Raw genomic sequence first — 7,216 nt, 5'->3', positions numbered from 1 at the left:
GTTTTGCAAATCTGCTTACCAACTGAATGGGATCTCTCTAAACTGATTCCTGTACCGAAAAAGGTAACCTATCAAAATCTGAAAACTATCGTGGTACCTTTCTTGCATAATCAGCATCAAGCAAAAAGAGCAAAAGTTCTCGGAAAAGTTAATAATCGTCTCAATTTTAGATCGTATAAGACCGGTCTTTGGACAAAGTCTTGAGATCCAACCAAAAAGGATTCAATGAAAATCGATTTCGTCCAATAATATTTGCCATATTTAGGCTTGCTAATAGAAAATTAAAGAATCAAAAACAATAAGTTGTCCTTTTATTCCTTTCAAAAAGGTTTTTGGTTCCATCATTAGAGATAAGCTGTTCTCTATGGTATACCACTAGAAACGACCAAAGCAAAAAGAAATTCCCATGACCAAACATCCTGTAATATAGTAGGGGGAAATTTGTAAAATCGCTCGATTTTTTTAGTCAAAGCACTTGTTATACATTTTTGGAAAGCTAAGGGGTAGGGGAATCAAAATAACTTGGGTGCCAATTTTCTTTCGGACACTTTGGTGTGATTTTCGGACAAATACGACGGTCTCAGGCAAAAATCATAGGGTGAAAAATTAATGAAAATTTTAGCTTGAGAAAACGGAGACCTGTTGTATATTTTTGGAAAGCTCTAAAAAAATTAAGATTAGTAATATATTGCGATTATAGGTGATTTCTTTACCTAACTCGAGATATTAATCCTTAAAAACAGTGTTTTTCAGTGTTTTTCAGCCAGAAACAGCTGTTTTGTCCAGTTTTTGCGCTTTCGGAAGCTCAATATCTCGAGTTAGGTACTGAAATCACCTATACTCGCAATATATCACAAATCTTAATTTTTTGAGAGCTTTCCAAAAATATACAACAGGTCTCCGTTTTTTCAAGCTAAAATTTTCATAAATTTTTCACCCTATGATTTTTGCCTGAGACCGTCGTATTTGTCCGAAAATCACACCAAAGTGTCCGAAAGAAAATTGGCACCCAAGTTATTTTGATTCCCCTACCCCTTAGCTTTCCAAAAATGTATAACAAGTGCTTTGACTAAAAAAATCGAGCGATTTTACAAATTTCCCCCTACTATATTACAGGATGTTTGGTCATGGGAATTTCTTTTTGCTTTGGTCGTTTCTAGTGGTATACCATAGAGAACAGCTTATCTCTAATGATGGAACCAAAAACCTTTTTGAAAGGAATAAAAGGACAACTTATTGTTTTTGATTCTTTAATTTTCTATTAGCAAGCCTAAATATGGCAAATATTATTGGACGAAATCGATTTTCATTGAATCCTTTTTGGTTGGATCTCAAGACTTTGTCCAAAGACCGGTCTTATACGATCTAAAATTGAGACGATTATTAACTTTTCCGAGAACTTTTGCTCTTTTTGCTTGATGCTGATTATGCAAGAAAGGTACCACGATAGTTTTCAGATTTTGATAGGTTACCTTTTTCGGTACAGGAATCAGTTTAGAGAGATCCCATTCAGTTGGTAAGCAGATTTGCAAAACTAAAACAGTATTTGATGGAGATTCTCAGTTTTCCAGAATTCGACAGGAAGGCAGTGTGATCCTGGAGCCTTTCCATTTTTAATTTTGGAATGTTCCTATTGTTAGCTCGTTAATGTAAAAATCATATTTCAATTTTTCAAAGGCTTTCATGATTTCGACTTTCTAGATCCTATCGGGAATGTGGTTCAAAAGTTTTTTGAAAATGATCCTTTCCAGATTTAGGATCTATCTTACCTGGTTCCTGGGATCATAATTTCCGATTTTAAGAGGCGGAATTCTTTTCCAGATAGCTCTTTATTAAGATTCCGTGCGTTTCTACTGTCAGTACTGTCAGTAGACAATGTTTTCGAATAATTTGACCGTCGTTGATTTTTGATGTCTTTTTTTTTCTCAGCAGGGTGGGGTTTAAAAACTCAGAAGTCGAACCATCGTTTTGCATAGGATTCCACTGCAATTTTTCTACCGGAAAAAGTTGAAAATGAGCTTTGGAAAGTTAAGCAGTTTCGTAAGTAAACACAAGATTTTCCGTTCAACCTCGTTCCCATTAAATTATGCTTCCTGATGGCGCAAGAAAATAGCATCTATCAATCAATGACGTAAATTAAGCCTGGGATACACAATACGTGAATGCGCGAATTTCGGAAAAAAATTGCGTGAATCGGGCTTTATAAACTCTATGGATACCGACTGCCGGAAAAGTGGAATGGAAAAGGCAGCAGAATCTTCAGAATCTTATGCAACTTGGTTATCTGGCACCCGATGTAGAAATTTTCTTCCGACACGCTAAAGCTCTGAAGGTCGGGAAAATTTTGTATATTGGCCCGCTCCTTTAGAGCTTTAGCGTGGGCGGCCGCCAATACGCCATCGGAATATCAGATAAGCAACTTGGTGTACCTTCTTCCAGTTGCGATTGTCGATTGTCTAACCTCAGTAGCGGTCAGGGTGTGCGTAATGATCAGTCGGGCTTGTCCGAAAGAGACAATGATTTTACTTTTATTCTTACTTTTAGTCTCGATCTCTGCTGGTTATAATCACGCTGGAACATTATTTCGCATTGTATGTGGTGGATGTAGCCAACTGAAAGGCTCAAAGCTAGAGAAAATGTTTGGAAAATGGTCATAACATTTTTGAAATTTACAAAGTTTTAGGTAGGTTGATACATTTCTTTCTATTTGAGAATCCTTTATATGTAAGAATAGTTTAGTTTAGCCTTCCTGATTAAACTTTCCTATTGCCACTTTATAACAGAAGCAGACTGAGCTGAGACTCTGGTGTGACTCTGGTATGGAAAACGTAAAGATTGAAGATACAAACCTCCAAAATGTGATCGGCTTTTTTGGCGGCAGGGTTGCCAGTAACAGCTTGTCACTGTGCCGGGTGTATACTCGGCGCCTTGGGCCCCGCAGGCAGTTAGTCACACTAGCGTCCCGCCGAAATGTGTATCAAAGATATTAATGCTGCGAAAAAGCGCTATATCGTTTACTTGACTCTCAAGCAAAAAAATGTGCCGCAAAACTTCTAAAGGGATTCATGAAAAAATAACCCGGTACTTTTTAATGAAATTAACATTTTCAAAAACTTTGAGAAATTGCCTAAAATTTGAGCCATAGATGAAAAATTTGAGCCAAGCCAACCTTGAAAGCTAATTTGAAGATCAACTTCCCAAGAAAAAGATCTACGGGGGACGTGGAACCCACCTAGATCCGCGCACCGCCGGATAGGCTATCTCCCGGAAATTTTGCCGGACCTTAAACAATGACCCATTTACATTGAATCAATCGAACGTAATCAAATACAATCGAACGTAATCGAAGCAATTGAAGAGCAAATCCTGGGTAATATTCGATTGCGATTCGATTGCGTTTGACAATCGAATAGCAATTATTCGATTGCGTTCAATTGCGTTCGATTGATTCGGTGTTCGATTCGTTCGATTGACACCGTCTGGCAGAATTGTTTTTACTTTAGCGTATAAACAAGGCCTTAAAAATCGAAGCACTGTCTCGGGAATTGAATGACAAATTTTGGTTGGTTGATTTTGGCTGCTGCACGTTTTATTTTGTTTCCAACTTTCAAGTTTTAATTAATATTGTCTTGCGAACCTGATTCAGGTAACTCTCATCCTTGTTGTTGAAATGTATCCTGTAGATGACTGATGTTGTTTTTTTGTGACAGCTTAATTTCCTAGTGTGACTAACTGGCAGGGTTGCTAGTAACGGCTCGAATTTCAGTCAGGTTAAAAAAAGGGGTACTTTTACCCATATTAACATTACCCCCGTCTTTTGCCAGCTTGGTATAAAATGTTTTATGAATTGCGTGATTTTGCTGTGCGGCAATGGCTCAAGGGATAGAGCGCTGGCTTCCGAATCTGAAGGTCTTTCTTAGGTGGTGGTTCGAATCCCACTCGGTGCGAAAATTAGACTGGTCGAAATTGATGGACAAATGATTGACAGGTATGAAAACTCAGTCAAAAATGAGAAACTAAGTCTCAGAAACTCAGAAACTCAGACAGTCAGAAAAGAGAAAGACAGGATCAGAGATAAGGATCACATCGGGGAGGTTTGTATCTTACATTTTCCCTTCTAGTTATAGTTCTAGTTTTATATTTGCATAAGACAAAAAATGCCTAATCTCGCAAATTCTACGTAAAAATACAAAAATGAAAAGGTTTAATAGCTAAGATAAAGATATAAAAATATAGAATAAATAGGTAATTTATACAATTTTAAATTAGATTTATTAGATTAAAATTCAGAAAAATTTAAAAAGTTCAAAAATAGTACAGTAATAAAAAGTGTATTAAAAATAGTACACTAATAGGGGACGCAGAATTTGCAGGGTCACATGAGAAAAATGTTTAAGCTGAAGGAGAGCACATACTAGAATCGAGGTGAACAAGAGTCCAGCTGGTCGCTAGGGCTAGGGGATAATGTAGCAAAAACATAAGTATGAGCATAGACTCAGTGGAAAGACAGGCGCAGATTTTAAGTGTACACTAGAATATTAAGCTATGATCAATAGAATTTTTGAATTCTTTTTCAGTTTTCAAATTTGCAGTTCTAATTGGGAATTTGTTCCATATTTTGATGGTAGATGGATGGAAAGAATGAGTTTGAATAGCATTCAATCCTGCCCTGAATGGGCTGATATTTGACATTTGTACAACGCTTTCTAGCTGGGTGGATGCAGCTGTCAACGAATTTGTTTCCTGACAAAATATTAAATAACATTTTAAATTTCGATTTGGATCTCCTTGTTTCTAGTGTTTCAAGTTTAAGTGATTTTCTTAGATCGTTTGGGCTGACTTCTGAACTCCATTCCCTACAGATCCAGCAGATAGATTTTCTCTGAATCATTTCGATTTTCTGGGTAAGGGATTGGTTATCAGTTGGATCCCATACAGTGTTTGCATATTCCACCGTTGGTCTGATAAAAGTTTTATAAAACCACTTCAGACGTTTGTTCTTTGTCTGCCATTGATAGGTTCCTCTGAAAGAATATTCGGGTGTTATTTACTTTGGAAGTGGCAAGATCGATGTGATTCTTCCAAGAGAGATTATTCGAGATTACGACACCGAGATATTTAGCTTTGTTAACAGTTTTGAGCTGTTGACCATGGATTTCATAGGTTTTATCATGAATTTCGTTTGTTGGTGACTCTGAGGTTAAAGCATTTGTCTGGGTGAAACTCCACGGACCATTTGTTTTCCCATTTTACCAATTCGTCTAGGTCTTTTTGAAGCTTTTCGCAGTCTTTCTGTATGTGTATTGAGCGGTAAAGATATGCATCATCGGCAAACAGCGCAATTTTCGACTCTGGTATACTGTATTACTATTAGCTGAAAAAAAAAGATAAGATTGATTTTTCCACGCTTAGCAGCATCGTTCTGACACTAATTAAAAAACCTATCCACCCCCTACCCTTAACACCATACAGTGAGTGAATTTGGGTAACTTGCATCAGTGGAGGGAAACTTGCATAGCCATTTAATGACTGACCATACCAATCACAAAGAAAGCAGCTAAATTTCTACTACTACATAGATTCGCTCACAGCTTTACTCTACCATTTTTGTTTTAAATTAACTTTGTAGGTATTTTAATGACCAGTCAGGTCATTCATTTGACTTTATTTGAGGGCTATGCATGTTTGCCTCCACTGATGCAAGTTACCTGATCTCGTGGTATTATTATGAAATATACCGAAAATCTATGAAAACCTTTTTTCCTTTCTCACACTTCAGGCCAGTATGGATTTCGTGTAACTAACGCCAAAGATCTACGGCGTACAACTAAAACCTTTTTGGCGCATTGGCATAAGGGTACTTACAAAGCTTGTTTGATTTTCAGTTGGCGTTAAAGTAATAATTCCAGCTTGGCACGAATGACTCCATAATCCATCGATTTTTAGCTTTCATTTGGCTAAAATTGCTTTGAATGTTGGTACAAAAGAAATTTTGCTTGGTGTGAGGCTTGCTGTACGGAAAAATATCTTCGGCGCGAGATTTCGTGGAATCCATACTGGATTTCAGGTTTATTGATGTTCCACTGCCAGAGAAGTTAATTCCCCCTTCTGCTTGTATTTCGCTTGTTTTTCGAGTCGGGTTTCGGTTATATGACTTTAATAGATTGGTTCCAAGACCTGCGTAAGTAAAGACGCAGGAAAAAAGCCCCAAAAATTTTAAACATAATGAGCGTCTCACAGCATTTTACTACCAGTTTATTCTCAATGCCGGGAAAAAGACAGATTTGGGGAAATTCTAGTTGCCATCAACCATCCTGTTGTTTTGTTTTTGCAGAAATTTTAAAGTCCCGGATAGCGTGGATATTAGATTTACAGACCAGAATAATCAACTGTAGTGGGGCAGGTTACCCAATATGACACTATTCTACGATTCAACATTAAATTTTTTCTTAACCTTTTCTAGGCAAAAATTTGCTTTCGTTTCCCGCCTGCATTTCATAACACTACATCATAAACTTGTCATGAGTTTTATATTCTGGTCTGTAAATTCAATATCCGCGCTCTTCGGGACTTAGATTTTCTGTGGAAAAAAGACCACAGGATGGCTTTTGTACACAAATTTTGAAGTGAGGATGTTTTGTTGAGCCTTGAATATGAAGAGGCTGTACACGCTTAGGTGAAAAATAAGTATGAAAGTTATAGTCTTCTGGAAATTTGAACATCTCTTTGGCCTTGAAAATTGATATCTCTAGTAAATTTTCTTAGTGTCACTCGATCTAACCCACCCACCCTATAGCGTCAGAATGACGCTAAGTGTGGGAAAAATCAATATGAGAGTGGCCCCTTATTGTAGAAATCTGGAATTTATCCAAGCTCAAACAGTTAGTCACACTAAAAAATCAAGCTTTCAGTAAGAAAAAGCATCAGACATCTACTAACCTGAGATCAGATTGTGATTGTTTTCTGCCCACCACGCTGAAGCTCTATTGGGATGGGTGGTAAAAACAAAACAATCTGACGAATATGCTACAGTAGAACTGGGATTGACAACAAAGTTGCATGATTGTGTTTTGTTTATGAATAGGGCCGTATCAGTTTTGGCTTCTGGTGCACAACAAGATTCTTGTTGCAAAATTTTCCGCAGGAGATATCTCCTAGACTCAGATGTTCTAATTTTAAGTACCTCAGAGGTTACCGTTACAAGTGAGAAATATAG

The sequence above is a fragment of the Clytia hemisphaerica genome, unplaced genomic scaffold, assembly GCF_902728285.1.
Source record: "Clytia hemisphaerica strain Z4C2 unplaced genomic scaffold, Clytia hemisphaerica genome assembly, whole genome shotgun sequence".
NCBI lineage: Eukaryota > Metazoa > Cnidaria > Hydrozoa > Leptothecata > Clytiidae > Clytia > Clytia hemisphaerica.
Note: the sequence above shows the minus strand (reverse complement) of the source record.